The following is a 22101-nucleotide window of genomic DNA, read 5'->3' as shown; positions in this document are numbered from 1 at the left end:
CTCCACAGGTTTTAGAAATAAACGTGCAGAATTCCTTCCTCAGGGTTGACTCGTGAGCTTTTATAGATCCAGTGGCAACACTTTAAAATAATGGCCGAGCTGTTATTCATCCCCATGACATTTATTTTAATAACATTAATCATAATGAACTCATTTGGTATTAATGCAGGTGTCACAAGGCCTTTTATAGAATTCCTCAGGCATTCATTAGTCAGGCCATTATTTTTATTATTTTTCTAAAAGTTAATTTAACTGTACCTGAAAGGTGCTGGACTGGCAGAGCCTAGTTGGGTTCACTGTTTACCCAAGGAACAGATATAAATCACTTCCTAAAGCACAGATGTGTTTTTGCTGGATTTTGATGGGATATGGGGCCAAGAATCATTTCCCTTCCCAGTGCCTTGCTCTGCCCTGGGTCTGCTATCACCTGCTGAGCCCAGCACAGCTCCTGGTATCCAGGTGCTCCTATAATCATCATTATTCTATAAGAATGTATATATATATATATACACACACACACACATATATATTAATAACCTTTTTTTCCCAGGCAGAGCTATGTTGCCAAGGAGCTGAGAAATGGTGCCAAATCCTGTATCTTTGCAGGAAGATGTAAAATCACAGATTCACAGGATCACTAAGGTTGGAAAAGACTCCCAGGGCTATCGGGTCCAACCTGTGACCCATCACCACTTTGTCAACCAGACCAGAGCACTGAGTGCCACGTCCAATCATTCCTTGAACACCTCCAGGGATTGTGACTCCACCACCTCCTTGGGCAGCCCCTTCCAATGCCTGACAACCCTTTCCATGCAGGAATTCTTCCTGAAAAATGAGCCTCTTCTTTCTATGGGCTGCTCTTTAATCAAGCCTGTTCTGCGGAATCAAAGCTGTGATCTAAGGAGCACACTCAGGGCTCCTCAGAGTCTTTCTCTGAACAAGATAAGCAACGCAGCTCATCCAGACTCTTCATTCCCTAATCCAAACACTGACTCGTCCATAAATATTTGTATTTTAAAGCTCCTCGCATTGCCAGGAGCTCAAAGGGAGAAGGAAAACACTCTAGACTTTAAAACTACAGCCTAGAAATCCTGAGAGAGAAACCTGCTCTTCAGGGAAATCCTTCTTAAAGGAAAAACACCCCATTTTGAACTGGATCCTTATAGAGGAGGGTACAGACATACAATGATGGAAAACTCAGAAATCCAATACAGGCACCTGAGTAGAAGAGATAAATTATGGTAAAAGCCACAAAAAGAACCCCACAATACTGCTGAATTCTCTCCAGCTTAATTTTGATTCAACAGCCACATGCCCCTTAGATGACAGCTCCGGGGAGATAAAGCAAGGAAATAATGTGAATTCTGGCTCCTTTTGCTGCTTTATGGCACATTTCAAGGGTGAGTTTATAACCACCCACATCTTCAAAATTCTCAGATTGTCATAATCTTGGAGAAAATACCCAAGCCTCCCAGCAGCAGCGCATTAAACAGACTTTGTTTTTCAAATAGAAAAGAATTAAATGCGAGGAGAAGGCAGACTACTGACTGTTTTGTGATGGGAATCTCAATTTTGGCAGTACCAAGAACACTTACACGGGAGAAGGAACAAGTTCAACACTTACTCTGGCATCTGCAGTTGTGGAATTAGTGTTGCACAGACAGGCCCTACTTTGACAACAGGCTGTGTGTTATCTGAGACAGTTTACAATCAGAAGATTTTCAGTTTTATATTCCAAGCCTCTGCAGAAAGAACTTTCCAGTAATAACACAGTGAATAAAATGCCTACATAATCCTGGAATGAGTCACCCTGCCTGCAGCAGATGATAACACAGGAACCAAAGTGCTCAGTAGTTAGACCGCAGTCTCTGCCCCGTCTGCCTGAGTTGGCATGAGAGGAGGAGGAGGAGGAGGATGCTTGGCACTGAGACGTTGTCGGTCACCGATGGCTATCAGACAGCAGGGACAGCCCCTGGCCCAAATGCCGTGTGAGCTCTGGCTTAGGGATTTTCCTGCCACACGAGACCAGTCCTGGTCCCTGGGAACACACAGAAAGGCCAGTAGTGGTTGGGTCACACCTTAATTTATGATCCAGCAGGAGCCACTTTCAAGGATCAAACTCTCCCAGCTAGGAAGTGCATGGAGAACCCACACAGGGTGGGATGTGGGGACAAGCTCCCTCTTTGGGAATGGTACAGGAAAAAAAAAATTAAAAAGAAAAAGAAGAGAGAGGGGGGAAAAGCTCTGCTCTGTCTGCAGCTCAACAGTGATCTGAAGCATCCTTTCTGCTTGGACTGCGACACTGAGAGTCACAAAGTTGCACTTGCTTTCACGCCAGTCTGCTCAATGCTGGAGAACGAGTCAATTTAGCAAAACCCATCAGGCAGACGATAAAAATGGGTCTGCAGCCATAATAACATCTGTGAGTTGGGTGTGAGCTCTTCTTGGCTCAGCAGCCACACTGGGACATGTCCAGCACAGACCTTATCCTAATGTTGTCACCCTGGGAGCACAGACAGCCCCTCAGCTCCAGCATGTTCTGTGCTGCAGCAGAACCCGCACCCTAACAAAAGGACCTGGGCAGCCCTGACCCAAGGAATCAAGTCAGCAGCAAGAAATTAAAGCACGTTAGACCCAATAGGCCAAAACCCAAGGGATGGGGATGTTGGGAGCAGCCCAGAGCCAGTCCAGCAGGGGATGCTAGTGGACATCTGTGTGAGACACTGGAATAATTCTAGCCACGCATTTATGAGTTTTTGTCCAATTCCAATGAGAAAATGTTATCACCTGACACCACTTCTCCTTTCAGACCTACAGCTTTTCCCTTACCTATGCAAGAATTTATAGTGCAGATATATCGATAAGAGTGTGGAGTGACAGGACAAGGGGGAATGATTTTAAATGGACAGAGGGGGCAGGTTTAGATTAGATATTGGAAAGAAATTTTTGGCTGTGAGGGTGGTGAGGCCCTGACACAGGTTGCCCAGAGAAGCTGTGGCTGCCCGATCCCTGGAAGTGTTCAAGGCCAGGCTGGACAAAGCTTGAAGCAACCTGGTCTAGTGGAAGGTTGCCACAGCCCACAGCACGGGGTTGTAACTGGATGATCCTTAAGTTCCCTTCCAGCCCAGAATATTCTATGATATTACACTCATTAAACTGCCTTAAGATTAAATTCCTCAGCATCAGAGTTACTGTAATTGCTGCAGACTAATGTTTTCTTCCTCCTCTCCTACTGACTTTCTATTAAATGGTGACTGTTACCACAACTTCACCAGCAGAGAGTTGTATAAATAATCTCATGTTTCAGGGGTTTCAGGTTACATAAGCACTACTTCATGCTTTTCGCAGTATATTTTATATACCAGTGAGAACATTTGCCCAGACAAAGAGGACACTCACACCTCTAAAACGATGCACATTTAAATTCTGTTGAACAATATATTTATATTAGTTCTTATTAAAGCTATTACCACTTCCATGTCAAGCTTTTGGGAAAAGTTCTGGCCACCTGGGGAGTCCATAAGCATGTTTCCCCACACGATGACAAAAGAAGCATCATAAACATGCCCAAATCACAAAACCATTAAATAATAGTTCTTCTATTTTTTAGGATATAAAGTATGAAAATATTTTATTAGAGACATATTGGACACTTCTTTGTTACCCAGTTTAGAAAATAGTAACATCAGAGTAGTTTTTCAGGCAACCTCAAAAAGTTTTTAACAAGGGAGATGAAATTCCAGGAGGAAGCAAGTTTTGAAACACACTCTCCCATTTTGGCAACAGTATTTGGAATCAATATTTTCTATTACCTGGATAAATGGTGACGGAATGCGGGATAAGGTTTAGATGCAATACCTTGCGCTCTGATCTATACAGAATATCTACTTCTTGTGGTCTGATTGCATTGATTCCTCGTTCCACTCACAAACGAGGCTGTGAGTTCATTAGAAAGGGAGACGCAGTTGCACAGTAGTTTATCCCTGTCACTCCGGAGCCGAGTCAGACTTCGGCTCCCTCACGGGTGAGCGATAATTAGGAGCATGTGCGCGCTTGTCTTCGGAAGCTGCATAAATCTTCCTATAAAACCTGTTCCAGGTTTTCTCTAACCTTAGTGCCTGAAACACTGGAACAGTTTCTCTTGGCTGCAAGAAGAAACATGAGATGCCTTCGCCAAACCCATTCACCCGACAATGCTCCAGAACAAGTTTTCCTGACTTTCTCTCATCAGCCACTGTGTGAGAACACAACAGTGAGTGCTGCCTGCTCTGCTCCCAGAGTAAGCAGTGGAGAGGACGGAAGAGTATTTCACTGTGAGGGTGGTGAGGCACTGGCACAGGTTGCCCAGAGAAGCTGCAGCTGCCCCATCCCTAGAAGCTTCCAAGGCCAGGTTAGACAGGGCTTGGAGCAACCTGGGAAAGTGGAAGGTGTCCCTGTCAATAGCAGAGCATGGAACTGGATGAGCATTAAGGTCCCTTCCAACCCAAACCAGTCTGGGATGTCATGATTTTCAACAAAAGCAAAAAGCACAGATAAGCAGGTCAGTCCTTCACTTCTGTCTGTTCTACAAATGTTTTCCTTCTCCAACCAAAACTGAACCTGAAAGGTTACAGATTCAGAACACCTGGAATTCTTTTTTCTATTTTAGGGCCATCCACACACTGCTCCAGTATTACACCAACAGCCAGAGAAATCATAGAAGAAGAAATCACATGGAAGAACAATTCACATTACAATTGTCACCTCATCTGTATCCAAAAGAAAGAAGAGGTTCCCCTCCTGCTGCCAAGGGCTCAGCCAGCCCTCATGGTTTGTGATTTGCTCATAAAGATTCCTGTTTATGTACCTGGTAACAGCAACCTGTGGCTCACACAGCCTCTACCAGATTATATCAAGTATGAGTTTCTCTCTCAGGCAATGCAGGGCAGGAATCCAGTGTCCATCACATCCCATTGGCACTGCTCAACACGACTGCAAGGAAAGGAAACCCTGTGACTAAAGTACATCACACACAGGTTTTAGGCATCATAACAGGAAGCTGTTAAACTGTCAGCTTTGGGTGACAGAAAGCCTGTTTTTCACTCTTGGAATGAAGAGATGAAATATCAGCAGGAGGGAGGAAGGGAGGGATGGATGTCACGAACCAAGATTTCAGGAAAGGCAGTTTAGTTTACAGTGCCTGGCTCTGAGTTCTGACTTGGAGCTGACATCTGTCAGTCCTGTTAGATTAGACTGGTCTAATGTTTAATGGGACTTCAAAATTTCCAACTCCAATATGCCTAGACAGATGCCCCCCCCCAAAAAAATTATCAGGCAGGAACAATCTCTGGCACTATGGAGCTGTGCTAATTTGGATTATTAAAGCAGAGGGGCACACCCATAAATCCTTACTGATTTTGTACCTTTCTTTGCTGTGGGAATAAAGACACCAATTTTTAAAATTACAGCAACCTGGCAGCAGAACTTGAGCCAAACCATCAGGCTATAATGAACATGGCCATGTCATTTCCAAGGCTCGGCAGAAAAGCCAGAGATGCATTAGGTACATTTATGTCTTACATTACAGGAGTTTCACTATACTCTGGGTGCAAGACTCCCAATACTTTTAAAAACTCTATCCTTGAAAAGGTAATGGCTGTGTCAGACAATGAAGTTAAAATAAGAAATGTGAAAGTAATAAAACAGTATCCATAAGGTGCAGCAGGTCTCAAACCCTTTCACCTGCTGACACGCTGAAATGTCTTTTTTTCCCCAGAAGATAAGCTGAGAGAGATGACTATTCTGGAAATTACATTTTAGCTCCAATGAATCACATTTTCCAGCTTGAAGTCACTCACAGTGAAAGCACTATGTGCCCAAGGACTCTTGATTTCCAGAAATAAAGCTTGGAGTGGCTGGGAGAAAAAAAAAAATCAGGTTGCAATGGCTGTAGGGACGCTATTTAGATGTACCTTTAAATTTCCCCCAAAGACTACGATCATCCCTCCATTTCTAATCTTCCAGAGACTTTAGCAAAGGACATTTGTGCTCATTCTTTGAACATTATGCCCAGCACAGGGTTATAATACCTGGATGTAACACTAGCACTGCCGACTGAAGGGAGATAACGATAGAAACTGGGAAGAGTAACAGACAAATTGCCTTTTCTTGGTACTTTCACATAATTTACCTTCATGCTTTCTTTTTATACATTGTTTTCTCTTTCTGCTGTCTTCTCCATGTTCTGCTGGTGATAGTAATTACGGTTTTAAATGCAAGATGAAAGAAACTGAGCTAGTTGCAGAAAATTATAGCTCTTTATGTATTCACACAATTGAATGTTTTCCTTTTCTTGGATATTTACATGAGCTATTAATTTTGTTTTCTTTTAGGTATGGAAACTGGAGCTCCAAAATAATCATTTGGCTCATTTATTTGCAAAAGAGTCTCTGATTTAATTATTTATAAGAATTATGAATTAAGAATGATGAATAAACATGCATGACAATTAATATATTCTTTGTTGAATTCTCCTATGGAACCAGATGGTCTGACTGATGCATGTAAACAGATCATTTATGTCATTTGGAATTCTCAATATTGAATAAGAAATTAGGTATTTGCAGTTGAAGACCTTACCAAATGTTAAAGCTAATTCAGAACAGAATTGGGGAATAGGTTGCACAGTATCACACAGAAATAAAGGCAGGGGCCTCTCCAGAACAATCATAGCTTAACACATGAGCTCATCATAACAGCTCAGTGTGCATGGAAGGAAAATATTTGTCTATCTGAACCTTTTAATCACCACACTTTCCATCATAAATGTTTACTGTATATGTCTCTAGCCACAGGCTGCTGACACAATACACAAACTTCAGCAATGGTGATTGCCCCATCCCTGGAAGTGTTCAAGACCAGGCTGGATGGGGCTTGGAGCAACTTGGTCTAATGGAAGGTGTCTCTGCCCAATGGAAGGTGTCTCTGCCCAAGTAGGGTGAAACAAGATGAGCTTTAAGGCCCCTTCCAATCCAAACCAGTCTGGGATTCTATGATCCTATGACACCCCCACCCCTCCCCACCCCTAGTTTGTGCAGGGCTGCTCCAAACAGGAACTGTGCCCAAGCAGGTTCGATGGAAAAAGCAAGAGGACCTCAGCAGCACCAGGATGTGTTTGTCCTGTGCCAGCATCACTGCTTTGCAAGACAGACTTTTAAGAAAAAGAAACCACCCCATATATGAAACCCCAGCTCCCAAATGATGCTGCCGTGACATGTTTGCAAATAACCACAGCAACAACAGTCACCCAGATACCCATCACTGTGGTTTAACGGCTCAGCACACACACGTCTCCAAGTCATTGATAAATAAACACATGGATGCACCGTGAAGCTGATTTTCCCTGCCCACTCTAATAGTAGAAAGAGGTAAATATGGCTGTGACCTTTCCGCAGCGCAGGGGAGCACCAGCACTCTAATTAATTGGCTCAGTTTATTATTCAGAATCTGTTATCAGTGACCCTGGAAGGTAATTGATGCACACGGGCAGAGGGAGGCAATCCTCATCTTGCTAAAACTGGATAAATCAGAGAGCAGTGAGGGTACAACAGGGCTGGGCTAGGTGAGTGGGAGGAGAAGTAGGTCCCACATCTGCAATCACACCTTCCACAGCCCAGGGGCATGAACAGCTGCCTGTTGCCCCTCTAGACAGGACCCCAGGGATGTTCCAGAAGGGATCCAGAGGCTGGGAGTCAGGACACATGAGCAGAGGAAATTGCTCCAACCACAGAACACCCTTTCAGCAGCTGAGCAGATTTATTTGCCTTAATGAGGCAGGAGGAAATGACTCCTGGCTAAAGCTTTTTGAAGCCCATCTCCAGTTTAGTATTTAAAATTATCCATATCAGGTACATTAACACCTCTCAGCCTCCTCATGGAATAAAGCTGAGAGTGCATTTGTAGCACAGCAACATGCCTGAGGCTGCCTTGGGTGCTGATCAAACCCTCACCTCGGCTTGCACCAGCTTTTGCCAGGTAATAGGACAGAAAAAATGCCACCGGTGGGTAAATCTACTTTGGTTCCAGAGTCCAGAGGGCTTAATCCAGCTTTCCTGCAGTATGGACGACACAAATAACTTTATTTTCCAGGACTTCTAACTACAAGAGAGTTTTGCACCTTAGAAAGATACAGTGACTCTTTCTTGAACATTAATTGTAGGAGCATCCCTCTGCTCCCAAGGGCCCCAGCAGAAGGCTCCTGCCCTTCCACAAAGGCTCATTTTTCTTTGTTTTCTTTCCTCTGGTGATACAGGTTAAATACAACAACAGAACAAAATCCAGTGTCAGTAGCCTGTTGTAGCATTTCCTTTTAGCTGACCAGAACACCAAATGTTTAAATCCAATGCCATTGTTGGAACAGCACCAGAGAGGGGATGCCAAATTCATGCCCGTGGTAAAGGCTGTGCTCCTCTGCAGGGGTAAGAAGTGCACACCTGTATTGCTGTAAGGATTAAATCTTCACTCGAAGGCCTTGCAATTCTTCTATCCCCAACTATAAATGAGATTTTATCACACTTAATGGCTATAGCAGTGGTTAAGATTCAGTATGATTTTCCTTAGGTCTTGTCTCTTCCTTCCAAGGCAAGAATTTCTCCACAGCAGGTGGAACCCACCTCTTGGAAACAGACACTTGTACAGAGGAACTGGGAGAGATCTTCTTTCTTGGGCACCCAGCACTGCCTGCGTCAAGCTGTGGTCCTTCAGAAGGCAAGATTGCCTGAGGTACTCCCTGCTGTACCTCCCACTGGTGCACAATTAGTTTCAGTCACACATTTAAGGACTTCTGTTGGTTTTGCCATAAGGACATTTATTCCTGTGCAAATTCCCCGTAAAACGTGAAGATTGAGACAAATGCTGAGACCAAGCAGACAAACTGTGTAATATTCTCCCTTTCCAGTGAGAAATCACAAATAACACAAAAAAGTTGGAAAATTAAGTCCCCCTGTTTAAGGTCTATCCTCTGATGACAACATACAGATCTTAAAATATTCATTTTCAGTAAAGTTTTGCTCTTGAACACGACAAGCTTCATTTGCTCCTCAGCTCCAGCCTGCCCACCTGTGATATGCAATAACATTTACCTGCTTCAAAGGCAATTATAATGTTTAATTAAGGACTGCTAAGCCTTGAGATGCTCCAAGGCAAAGTTCATTCTTTATTATCAGAATAATCAGCCCTTAATGAGGAAAAATGCAAATTACTGCCAATAAATTCACACATGCAAGTCCATCAAGCTTTCCTTTGATGTTATTATTTCATGCTAGCGCAGAGTGAAGCTTCTTCAACCTGTTGAGTTCACCTACAACCATCACTACCCCAGAGGGTGCACATGTCCCCCTTACCCTGACGAGAACCCTAGCCATTGCATCAATGTGATATTTAGTGAATGTTTCTATGTTTAACAACACATCTTGTTAGACCTGAGAGGCTTTAAGCATCCTCAGTGCTAAAAGTGACTCAATAGGAGCAGCTCCACTTCAGACAGCTGGATAGAACTGAGGAGCAGAACAGTCATTTACTCCACAGTAGAAAGAGATGATCACAGTGCACATGACTTGGATTTGGGATCAAAGAAGATTTTGCCTCCCGTAACAGCAGAAATATCTCCAGAAGTGTGTTGGGCTCTGTCAGCGTTGCACCGAGCTCGGTCTAGTTAGTTTAGAGAAAGAGAGCAGGGGTGGGGCTGCCAAGGACATTGGTACCAACTGATAAGCAAAGATACAGACCTGAAACATCCACATAGATGAGCTACTCAAATTCCTCCTCCCAGAGGCTCCTCCACCAGCTGTACAATGTGCTGTGAACATCACGTCATGGGGATCCGTAAGCAGCACCCCCACAAAGGCAGGCAGGGTACAAGCACTTTGTTCCAATTCTGCACTGCTATAAAAGCAGTTTTGTATCGACTACAACATGATTTTCCTCAGCAATTACTGGGCTGAAGCTATTGAAAAGTCAAGGGTTTAAAAATAAACTCCTCAACTATTAAAAAAAAAGGAAAAAATCAAATAGTTAAAGTACCTTTAGTGACATAAACCACAAAGATTTTCATAGTTTTTTAACTATAGATGGAAGATACAAAAATCTTATCTCTAATACTGAGGTCTGAGAGGGCCTGAAGTCCAGCTAGGATGATTGGAGTAGGCAGCACTAGTGCAAATCAGCCCCTATGCGAGCACGGAATGTGGTTTTAAAGCACTGACATTGTTTGACAGCTCCTAGGTTTTGTTTTAAAAATTCTAGGAAAGTCTCAGCACATATACAGAAGGGTCTGTTCTTGATTCGAGGAAATCTGACTCTGCAGGACAGTCTAGGCAGGAAGAATCTGATACCTGGTACACAAGTGATTAATGCAAATGGATGTCCTGGAGATTAAGTTATTCCCCCCTTCCACCCCCAGATCAAATTATTCCCCCTTTTCCCCTGCCTCTTCCCACATACAGCACCTTCAATTATATTCATTCTGCTGTTACAAGAGAAAGCCCAACCACTATTTTCCTGTAGATTTTTTATGGATTATTTTTAGCTGTACAATAAAAATGATAAACAGTAGTGAACAAGGGTTGCATCTGAAACCTTCCCATTAACAATGGCTTTACTGTGCAATCACACACATGTTGCTCAGGAACTCACAGGTCCCAAGCAGTAAGGCACAGTGGTGCACAGACTTTGTAAAATTCAAAACTTTGTAGAATTTGAGTGTTTGTGAACATTTCACAGAAAAGAGTGAAAACCTTTGCTCGTGGCCCTCAATGCAACTTAGTACAGTTCATTCCTTGACCTGTAGGCTTCAGTTTTGCATGGTGGCAGGTACAGGAATTGCCAGCTTTTGAGGCACTCCTCAAGTGTGGTGGTAAATGCCCATTGCAATGAGGCTATGTCCTCAAAACAGAGGCAATATTTAGTACCCTTCTATTTTCCCCCAGAAAATACCCTGAAGCCTTCCTATGGCTGGTCAGTGGACAGAAAGGTGTTCTAACAGAGCAGCTCACCTACTCCAGCTGAACATGTTAAACATTCCCATGATTCATTAAGAACATGCTATTATTTTTCCTGTTAAAGACTTCCCTTACTGACCACATTTACATTTCCAAATCAGCATCCCACATTAACATGTCCTTTACCTGGCACTGACCACAGGGGAAAGTAAAGGCTACACAGAAACAAGTGACATCCTGGGTCAAATACACTTCATCAAACAGGACAGAGCAGCAGTGAGTGGCACACTCCGAGTGTGTCTGTTCCAGCTTTATTAGAGCATCATTAGAGCCTCTGGAGCACAACTTTTTGTCACTACCCTCAGTCCCTGGTCAGTGGCCATACTCATCCATCACTGGTGGCCAAGTTCTCCAGGACAGGCTCTCTGCAGAGGTCTTGGATGGCCTCAGCATCACTCAGCTGATGGAAAAAGCTTAACATCAGGCAATAACACTCAGCCAGGGATAGAAAGCCCCAAACACCCCATTTGCTATTTAATTAAGCCCCCACTGACATGGCCACTCTACCAGTGCTCTCAGCAGAGCCCTGCCCAAGGTCTGGGCAGCCACTGGCCCGGCCCTGCGCCCACAGCACCAAATGTTCTGTTTCCTAATTAGCTGCTTTCATAAAATTGATTAACTGCAGGCGGGTACACAATCCACAGGAATTTATGGAAGCTGTTTCACAGTCAGCGCGTGTAACGCTGAAGTCACTCAGATGCCGGAGCATCAGGTCAGCCTTTCCCAGCAACCAGCTGTGCCTGTGTCAGACCCTCACCTGTGCCAGCCCAGAGCCCCCAGCCCTGTGCACAGCTGGCTGCCCACCTCTGGGGATGGCAGCATCACCCCCAGCACACCTGTTAGTGAGGGGTCTCTGATCCTTTTGTCACAGAATCACTGAAGTTGGAAAAGGCCTCCAAAATCATAGAGTCCAACCTGTGACCAATCCCCACCTTGTCAACCAGACCAGAGCACTGAGTGCCACGTCCAGTCGTTCCTTGAACACCTCCAGGGATGGGGACTCCACCACCTCCCTGGGCAGCCCCCTCCAATGTCTGACACCCTTTCAGTGAAGAAATTCCTCCTGATGTCCAACCTGAACCTCCCTTAGCACAGCTTGAGGCCATTCCTCCTTGTTCTATCACTTGTTACCTGTGAGAAAAGGTCAACCCCTACCTGGCTGCAACCTCCTCATCTTTAAGTTCCTTAATCCAGCAAAAGAAAAGGCTCAGTTTGGGGGGTTTATTTCTGCCTTTTTGTTTGGTTTTGGTTTCTAACTTTAATTCATGCTTTCTGAAGAACTTCAATTCCCTTTCAAATTCAAAACATTCCAACCAGCCCTCAGGGCTGATGTCTGTTATTGTAAAGCCCCCACACTGACTCCTGGCTCTCTGATCCCAGGTCTTTCTGCCAGAGCAGGGTTGAGCTGGCAGCCATGGCTTTCTGAGAAACCTCAAAACTTCACAGAGGATTAGCTAAGGTGACATTGAGATTCAACAGCATCTCAGCACCATCTGTTCCCTGGTAAAAACCTCCCAGAGGGGAAAATGCAGTAACCAGCTCTGTGGCCTCAGTGCTTTATGCCAAGCTCCTGCTGCCAAGCAGTCCTGCCCCCTGGAACCCCTGCAGAGACCTTCAGGCATCAAACGGGATTTGTTGTTTCCACTGGGAAAGCGGCATCTCACCCAGGCTGCTGGGTCTTTGTCAGGTGTTTGCAGCCGCAGCAGAACCCTGCATCTCCCCTGGGTTTTCCAGGGAGCATTTGGATCAGCTGAATGGGGTTTTGCCATTCCAACAACCCAGGAAGAGCTGCAGCCTCTGGGATTGTGACCACAGGCTCTTTCACAGGCTGGGCTGTGACAAACACCTTCACCTGAACACATCCTCAATTATTTTTCTTTGCCCTTGAGGAAAATGCTCAGCAGTGATTGTTCTCTCAGGTTTTAAAAATAATCCCTGTTTGTTTCCTCTGGCCTTGCAGCTGGCACTGCCATGGCTTGGTCCCCTCAGAACCCCTCCCTGTCCAGCAGTTCTCCCCATACCTCCCACTGACCTGGAAGGTGGATAGAATCTCTTTAAAAGGACATAAACCAACCCATGCACATCTATCACCTGATTTGGCTTGAGTCCCTTAGCAGCACACTGTGGGCACCCCGGACCACGAGTCCCTGCAAAAGACCATGGAATAATTCAGGTTGGAAAAGCCCTTTAAGAGCATTGAGTTCAACCATTCCCCCAACACTGCCAAGGCCACCACTAATCCATGGCCCCAAGTGCCACATTTACACAGCTTTTAAATTGCTCCAGGGATGGTGATCCACCACTGCCCTGGGCAGCCTCTGCCAGGGCTGGACAGACCTTTCCATGAAGGAATTTTTCCTAATATCCAACCTAAACATCCCCTAGTACAACTTGAAGCAGTTTTCTCTTGATCACAAGGGACCTTGTCCCCTGAGGGGACCAGGGTGGATCAGCTGCTCCCACAGTCACCCTCTCTCCCACCGTAGTGAGCTCAGGTGCCTCAAGTGGGGTTTTGTTTTGTTTCAGGGTTTTTTTTTTTCCTGTTGGTTTGTTTTTTTGGAAGCAAAAGAGTACATAGCAAATAGGTTGCAAACAGCAATGCTGTGGGCTGGAGCAAAGTGGTGCAGTTAATAGAATTTAAATGATTAGCTGAGCTCAGAAGATGCAGCCACCTTTTAAGTGACTATGAATATTCAGGTAAATATGTTTAGATGAAAATATTGAGTCATCAGCAGACACTACATGCACAAAATGTACTTCTGCCTATTTGTCATTAATTTAACCCACAGTACTGGCCAACACTCCTGACAGGTTGTCATGCCACAGCTGCAGCATTGCTCAGGTAGGTTTGTTTTCCTTTGCCACATCACAGAACACACAAGGTAACAGCTTTGCATACAGCAGCTAAATCTGTGTGTCTATACAGGTTTACCACTCAAAAGGGGTGGTTGGAGCCCAAGGGGGGAAAGGAAGAAAGAGCTGGATGGCATGTTTTTCCTTACAAATAATTATTATCATCATATATATATAAACAATGTTCCTTGAATGACAAGCTTAAAGGATTCCCAGACAGCAAAGACAGCAGTCTGACTGAAGAATCCTCCCTGTCCTACCTGCTGTGTGTGATGCTTGGAAGCCCAGGAATAGCAGGTGAGGAGTGAGGAAGGCAGAAGCACAGCCTCGCACCTCATGTGATGGGAAGAGCAGTGGGAAGTGGGCAGAACAAAATCTAAACAGAAACAGGCAATGCTTGAGGAGCGGGAACTGGAGACAAAACCCTGCAGAAAGGGAATGGCTGCTGTGGGACAAAAAGCAGCCTTTTCAAGTAATGTTTTTAATTAGTGGCTGAGAAATGGGGAGAGCTGAACTGATTTGGGTGAAGTTCTACACAACAGCAATGGAATAGAGACAGTAACAGGGAAAAACAGGCAAAATTAGAGAAGTAGCCAGGCAAGGAAGAAGCCTGAAAGAAAGGTACATATTTGCTGAGTGTGATTGCAACGTACTCAAAAGGAGCCCAGAAGGAAAGCTGGAGCCCTTGCACAGCCCACTGAGAGTCAGTTGGCAACTCAGCCCACTCAACACCACAAGGACCAGTCAAGATACGTGCCATGAACTGGCAAGAGGAGATGTCTTGTGTTTCTCACTAAACTGTTTGCAATGGGCTCACACTCACTGTTCCAAGGCAGCATTTTTACAAATCATTGTCCTAATATATTCTGAGCAATAGGTTGCCCAATCCCTCTGACAAACCTGGTGCAACAAACCACAAACCAATGCTCAGGCTGGAAAGGTGGTGACTAAGGGTCACTGAACTCTCCTGAACTTTGGGACCTACAGCAGCCTGTGCAGGTAAGAGATGAGTGATGCAGTTTTTATTTACTTGTTTTTAAAATAAATCATTCCTGGCAAGCAGGACCAGGAGCAGCTCCTGCACAAGCCACTGCTGATGGTCCCACAGGACACAGCTGCCTAAAAGGCTCAGTCACACTGCAATGGGAACATGCTCCATCCCACACACTATCCCTGCTGCCCTCTCTCAACAGACAGCATGACATCAGCTCACAGTGGCAGCAGCCTGGGGAGAAAAACACCATCCTGGTAGCTCCAGTGTTGGTCCCCAGATCCCCACTGGTCCCTGCCTGGTTTGGAGAAGAGGTTCCATTTGCACTTTCACAGCCTGCCCTGAGCAGAGACCAGTGTAACTCTGGGACAGCACTATGAAGTCAAACAAGTAAAGCAGGAGGCAGAGCTGTCGAAGGGAAAGTGTTTCATTCATTTCCCTTTGCAGTCACATTCTCCCTTCTGAGTCTGGCTACAGTTGGAGGCTGAAGCTCAGCAGGCCCCTGTCAGGAAGCATCTCCATCCCCTCCCCACACACCCAGGGCTGGCTCAGGAAAGGGGCATTCTCCTTTTTCCCTGTTTAAAGTCTGCCTATTCTTCTAGAAGGGTCTGCAGCTACCACATCTCCTTGTTCTGTACTCAGTTTGGAAACAGTGCATCCATGCTGGAGAAACCCGTGGTTCTGAAGGACCCAGCCTTTGCCAACATCAACAAGTGGTTTGTGTTGGCAAACCCTGCCATCCCAGATTTCAAAGTGCTCATGGATCAGGACCAAAGCTTTCCCTCCTAGCTAGTGTAGACCTCAGACTGCCTGTGATCTATTTCTATAGTTTGGCTATAGTTTAACTTTTCCTCCCAAATATCTCATTTCTCTTGTATGAAATTTCTGCTTTTGTTTAGCTGTTGCTGTGTGACTCCAGCTCTCTATGGCTGAACATGGCCTTGGGTCACTCTGTGCATAGATCCCTGTAAGAAAACCTCACCCACCACACAAAGCCTGCACTGCTCTGGAAGAACATCTCCAGCACTCTGTAACCCAAACTATCCACTGCTGCTTTTCCAAGGGCAGGTTAAAAACACCTACTCTGCATTTCCAGAGTAACTCACTGGAAAATTACCACCAGCAGAAGCAAAACTATGTACCTAGTGTCATCTTTTAACCCAGAACTTGTCTTACATGCAGCAGGTGTTCCCTGTTTTGTGGAAGAAGATGGAGGGCAATGCATTTTGCCAACAGGTCTGGATTGGGAGGTGCACAGTGGGATTGCTTTAAAGCTTCCTTTGGCATCTGAAAAGAATATAACAACTCAGACTGGTTTTGCTGGGGCATTGACTTGCTCCTTGACTTCATATTCTCCTGTCATTCATGAGCATCCCTGGTGTCCCCCGCCAGCCCTGTGCCCTCACACCCTGGGCAGGCTGCAGCAGGATCACCAGCTGGAAAACACTACAAACCATCCTCAGATTGAGTCTGGCATCCAGCTACAAACACCACTGTAAAGACTCCTGTTTTATAAGGGTTTCCACCACTAAAGTCCACAACAGCCTTGACCCCTTGCAGTGGTCCCAGTAAACAGCACTGAGCTAGGACAAACACTGATAAACCAGCTGCAGTTCACAGCAGCACCTTCCTCCTCCTGCCCTGATGCTGTGGCTGTTCCTCTGCCAGTCCTGCTCACCTGGGCTATCCCAGATGAAAACCATCCCTACAAGGGCTGTGGCTGGCACAAGGAAACAGGGAATGCAGCACTGCCCAGAGGAGACAGCAAGAGCCAGATGGTCTCTTTGTGATGGAATTCTGCTGCTTGGCTTGGCTGTGAGGTCCTGGAGAGACACCATTCAACACAATTGTTGTAGGGACATTAAACTTTGTTATGGACTTCACCTTGGTAGCCCCAAGGTATGATGTCCTGCTTATACAGGCAGCTGTCATGCTCCTCTGTCTCAAAGCTCCTCTCTCCAAAGTTCCAAAAACGCTCAAGACCCCCCTGAGAACCATCTACTGGGGTCCACAGCACTGGCAGATTTTTGCAGAACAAAAAAAAAAAACTTGTTTCAAAGCAAGACAACCTCTTTATTTTTTCTCTCTCTCAGATGGAACAAGATGCTCAGGACCTTAAAAAGCAATGTCTGTGCCAGTGTGGGTCACCTCCTTCCTGGCTGAGGTTTCCCAGGGCTGCGACTCCCTGCTCAGTGCCAGGATACACACACAGCTCACTGCTGCCACAGCCCCAGCACCACAGGACCCTTTGAGCCAACAGTCAGACATCCAGAGATGGTTTCAATTACTGCTAAAGAGCAACTTCATTTGCATATTGGCAGCTCATTACAGATTAACTACGTTCCTCCTGATGCATGGATATTTCATCCCCGGTATTATGAAAGGGAGAAAGAAAATTAAGTTCTGCAATGTCCTTAAAAATAATCCATCCCTCTCTCATTATCTGTGAGTTGGGGGTGCAGAATATCCGTTACTGACTCCAGAATAACAGCTGTGTTACCTCTAATCTCTAAATAACACGTGTGGTACCACTCAGTGAACATTTTCTTTACCATCCACAAGCTCTTCTCACCTCACTCAACATGTGCATCTGATTTAAACAGGCACAGAGAAACAAGGAATAAAGGAGAAGCAGGAATAAAAAGAAGAAAGGAGGGAAGTTAAAAAAAATAAAGTAGCAAGTTTCCAAAATGTCACTATTCATTTCCAATCCCAAGCCGTGACAGGTCTGCAGGGCACAGAAATACACAATAAGGAATACCAGCCTGCAGCAGTGTAACAATCCAGAAAAATGGTTAAAAAACAAACTTGCAATAGGAAAGGGCAAACCCAACATCTAAGCACAGGCAAACTTCCATCAACTTAAAAAAAAAAAATCAGGATTTTATCCAAAAGTTAGTAGAGATTTAGCCAACAAAATGGCCAAGGAAAACAAGGTAGGGGTAGGAAGGCCTGCAGTGTTCCAAGCACTGGTTTCAGTACAGTATATGGATAATACTGGACTGACGGGAATCTCCCCTCCATTGGTAGGAAAGCTGATCCTTTTTCCTCCCACAGCTGTCGATATACATGTCCTGTCCCTTTTTTATATGTCTAACATCTAATTTAATGCCTATTAAGTGTTCTCGATCAGATAAAATTTCTTTCATTTTCACAGGGCTAAAAAGCCATATCAAACATAGTTTGGTCACACCACAGAAAGAGCAGAGGGGTAATAACAGAGGACCAGTTCCCTACACAGCCACCTCTGCCAGTGGGTAAGAGGGGAATTCAAAATGCCTCATAATCAACATTTTAAAATGTAAAATTTGTTTCAACCTTTTCCTTTTTAATGTAAGTGTGAGAAAGGATAATCCCCTGGTTTTTTTACACTGGGGAATCAGACTAGTTCTTCCCCAAGTTGTCCCCAGACACCAGCACTGGAAGCACAGAAGGGTTTGGTGGCATCAGGCTGGGACACTCCAAGTCCTCCGTGGGTTTGGGTTTCCCAGTTCACAGCAGTCACAGGAGTTCAGGGGTTGCTCTTATCCCACCACAGCCCTGAACTCAGGCTCCAACAACCTGGGCTGGAGTGTCTGTACCCACACCCCTGGCCAAGCTTCCCAGACCACGTTGGGCTGCGGTGGCCTGGGTTAAGAAGCCTGTACCACACCTACAGAGCTTGACAGAGCTTCTGCAAACAGTTCTGTGTGTCACAAAGGATAAGGACAGGAGTGCAGCCATCAGCTCTTTGGGGCTCTTTCATCCCAAAAGAGCAGCAGAAAAGAGATGAAGGATGAAGACAAAGAGAGCAATGTATAAGCTGCAGGACATCATTAACAGGAGATTTCAAAACTGCACACAGAAATCACCACTTTTACCATCTATTGGCCTAGAATGCCAATGATCCACAATAAGGGGGGACACAGTCATGACAACCAGCAGCCATTTGCTGCAGTCTCAAAAGAATGACTGAACCAACATAGCACCAGCAATGGCTCAAACATGCACTAACAGAACACAAATCAGAGTCCCAGCCCAGGAGGGTCTCCTTGGTGGGACAGGATATGTAAAGGGAATGCTCAGAGATGGTGGAAAAGCTCAATTCCCACCAGCACAGCACCACTCCCAAGCCATCCCTTCCCTGGATTCAAAGCACTTCCCATCGGGAGCAGCCTCTCTGCTCCACATTTGCCATTTTTCATGCTGCTGCAATATAAACAGCCCCAACTCTGGGTAAATGTTAGTGCTCACCGACAGCCACTGTACATATAGATCTCATACAGTTTACTTTGTGTGTTTTGGTTAGAAGGTCAGAGTAGTGGTCAAATATTTGGAAGAGGCATGAAATTTATAGCACCTAAGAAATTACAGCACATAGTAAACACACATGCACCCTATTTATGTGTCTATACATATAAAGAGAAACAGCACAGCCTTGGCAGTTAATTTGTTCCTGCTGGCAGGCAGGATCCAGGGAGGGAATTCCTGCCTCTCCCCTCCCTGCTCCTTGGAAGCGCCTTTGCTCTGTGGCACACAGCAAGCTGATGCAGATTTCTATTTACATTATCTTTATTTAATTAAATGCTGCTTTTCATACACACATACTATGCAGCTGACACTCACAGCTCTCCTTCTGTATCAAGGAAAGTTTCCTCTCTGTGGCCCCTTCTCCAGATGTTTGCCTTTTAAAGGATGCAGGACTCATCCAGCTGTGGGAGAAACACTCCTACCTCACCCCACTGTACCCAGAATCATCCCACCTCACCCCACACCAGGAGTGTGTGTTCCTGCCCCGAGGCTTGGTGGGGATGAGGGCAGCAGAGGGGTAGCTCCCTGCCCAGGCAGCTCCCACTGCATACACAGCACCAAGCAGAGGGGTGCGAGGCAGCTCCCTGCACCCCAAAAACCTCCCACGGAGCTCCAGTCCCAGAACGGGAGTCCAATCTCCCCTCTTTTCCCTCTCCACACTTAGCTATCAGCAGAAAGGACACAGGTTTTCGTAACTTCCATGTGGGAGCTTCACAGCCTGTTGCGTGACCCCAGGTCTGGAGGGGACGCCCCACCTCCAAGAAGGGGTCGCTGCCTCTCACCACACCTATGAGGCTGTGGGGGTGTCTAATGACAGCATTGCAGGTCAAGAAACTTCAGTAGCTGATCACCCTGCTCTCCTTTTGGTGCTGAATCCCCCAAAGAGGGCACGTGTGAGCCCAGGGAAATCTACCTGGGGAGCCCGGGACAGGCGCTGCCGTTCGGGGAAGGTGCTGCCTCCGGTCCTAAGGGATCTAAAAAGGGACCCCCAGGTAAGGCAGGAAAAGCACATGGAGTGGTCCTCTCCCAACACAGTGAAACACTGGAGGCTTAACCCTGGCACAGGCACGAGCTTGGGAAGCGGCTGAGCCGTGTCTGGCAGCGGGGAGCCGTCGGGAATGGCACCCGCCCCAGGATTCCCGTCGGGGGCACTGCAGTCTGCTGGGGTACGGCTGGAAAACCCTCCTGCCCAGTGAATTTGCTGCTCTGGCACTGCCATACCCACGTGCCCTCCCTGCGAGGGCTCTCCTGACCCCCCAGCCCAGCCAGCAGAGTGATGGGCAACTCCAGAAAAGCCCAGTTATAATCAACAGAAGGATTGCAGCCGCAATTTGGATTTTGACATAAACCCCTAATTTCTCCAGTCGTTCCAAGAATGACTGAAGTTCACTGTTCTCTGTAATTCAAACGCTGCTCCCAGGCAGCCCCAGCAGGCAGAGCAGCCACTCTCCTTTGGATACAGCAGAGCCTGAAAGTTTTGCAATGAAACCAACTATATTTAGTGAGCCCACCAAAGCAAGACTGTTTGTTATTATTATTAAGAGAAAACAATAGACTCAGTTTCAAGAATTGCCTTTCACAACACAGAACTAGTGGGAAAAGCAAAGAAGTCAAAGCTCCTGACCTGGGTGACAAGGGACAGGGAGGGCAGCCACGTCTGGACAAACAGAACAGTGCAACTGGATGAAGATTCCCTGTAAAGCCACTGGTTCATAATGCCAAAATATGATTAGCAGTTACTCTTTGTCTACAACCAGCAGCCCAGAGCTGTGTCTTGCCCCAGCACTTGTAGATCATAGAATCAGAGAACCACAGACTCATTTGGGTTGGGAGCGACCTTAAAGCTCATCTTGTTCCACTTCCTACCTCAGGCAGGGACAGTTTCCACTAGAACAGGTTGCTCCACACCCTATCCGATCTGGCCTTGGACACTTCTAGGGATGGGGCAGCCACAGCTTCTCTTGGCAAACTGAATAGATACAGCCACAGAAGAGCTCCTGCTGACCTGGTTGCTCTCCAAGTCCAACTTCAAGGTTTGCTCAGAAAGATTTTTAAATTAACCCAAAGATGAAGTTCTTCCCTCAAATGGAGTTTTATGACTACACATTCAGTTTCTGAGCAGGATCTCCCAAAGACTGAGTTTCTCTCTGTTATATCCCAGCACAGCAGCTGCACCACAGCCCAACTACTCAGCCCAAGGCTCACCAGAGCTGTAACTCAGCAGTTCTAGAAACATCCCTGCAGTGCCCAACTCCTTCCAGGCTCTGACTTACAAAGACAAGCAGAACTTACAAATAAACTTCAGAATTTTTCACATAGAAATCATTTCAAATCTCTCATAATTAAAATAAAATGTGGTCATTTTTACGTACATCAACTCTTTCTTCTTATTTTTAGAGCTTTAGTTGCCATAACAACATATTTTACCGTATAGCATTTACTGAAATGAGCCTGTAATTCCTTCTAGTGCACAGCAGAGCACTGACCACCCACCATGCCCCAAGGGGGAGAAAGCTCCCCTGCCCCACAGCACCCCCAGCACAGAGCACTCATGAGCTGCACGTGGCCAGTGAGAGTAAACCCAGGAGCCCAGCTACAGCTGCACTGTCCCAGGCACATGGGGAAAAACAGCCAGAGAAACAGATCCAGCAGCCCAACAGCACCAACCACCTGTTTTCTGGGCTCAGTATCTTCTGCATAGCACCCAAGAAGCCCCCCCTCTCACACCCACCAACACCCCTCAGGCAGCTCCAGCTCCCCAGAGAAGCCCTTACCTGCAACCAGCACCCTCCCTGTGAGCAGAGCGACCCTTGGAGGAAAAGCCAGAACCACCCCATAGCTGCATTGATAAGCTGGGCTGGGTGGGTGGGGCACACCGGGGTGGATGGGGAACACCTGTGTGGATGGGAACACTTGAGTAAATGGGGAACA

Source organism: Corapipo altera, unplaced genomic scaffold (genome assembly GCF_003945725.1).
Source record: "Corapipo altera isolate COAL_440 unplaced genomic scaffold, ASM394572v1 75, whole genome shotgun sequence".
Classification (NCBI taxonomy): domain Eukaryota; kingdom Metazoa; phylum Chordata; class Aves; order Passeriformes; family Pipridae; genus Corapipo; species Corapipo altera.
This window is presented reverse-complemented; position numbering follows the sequence as displayed.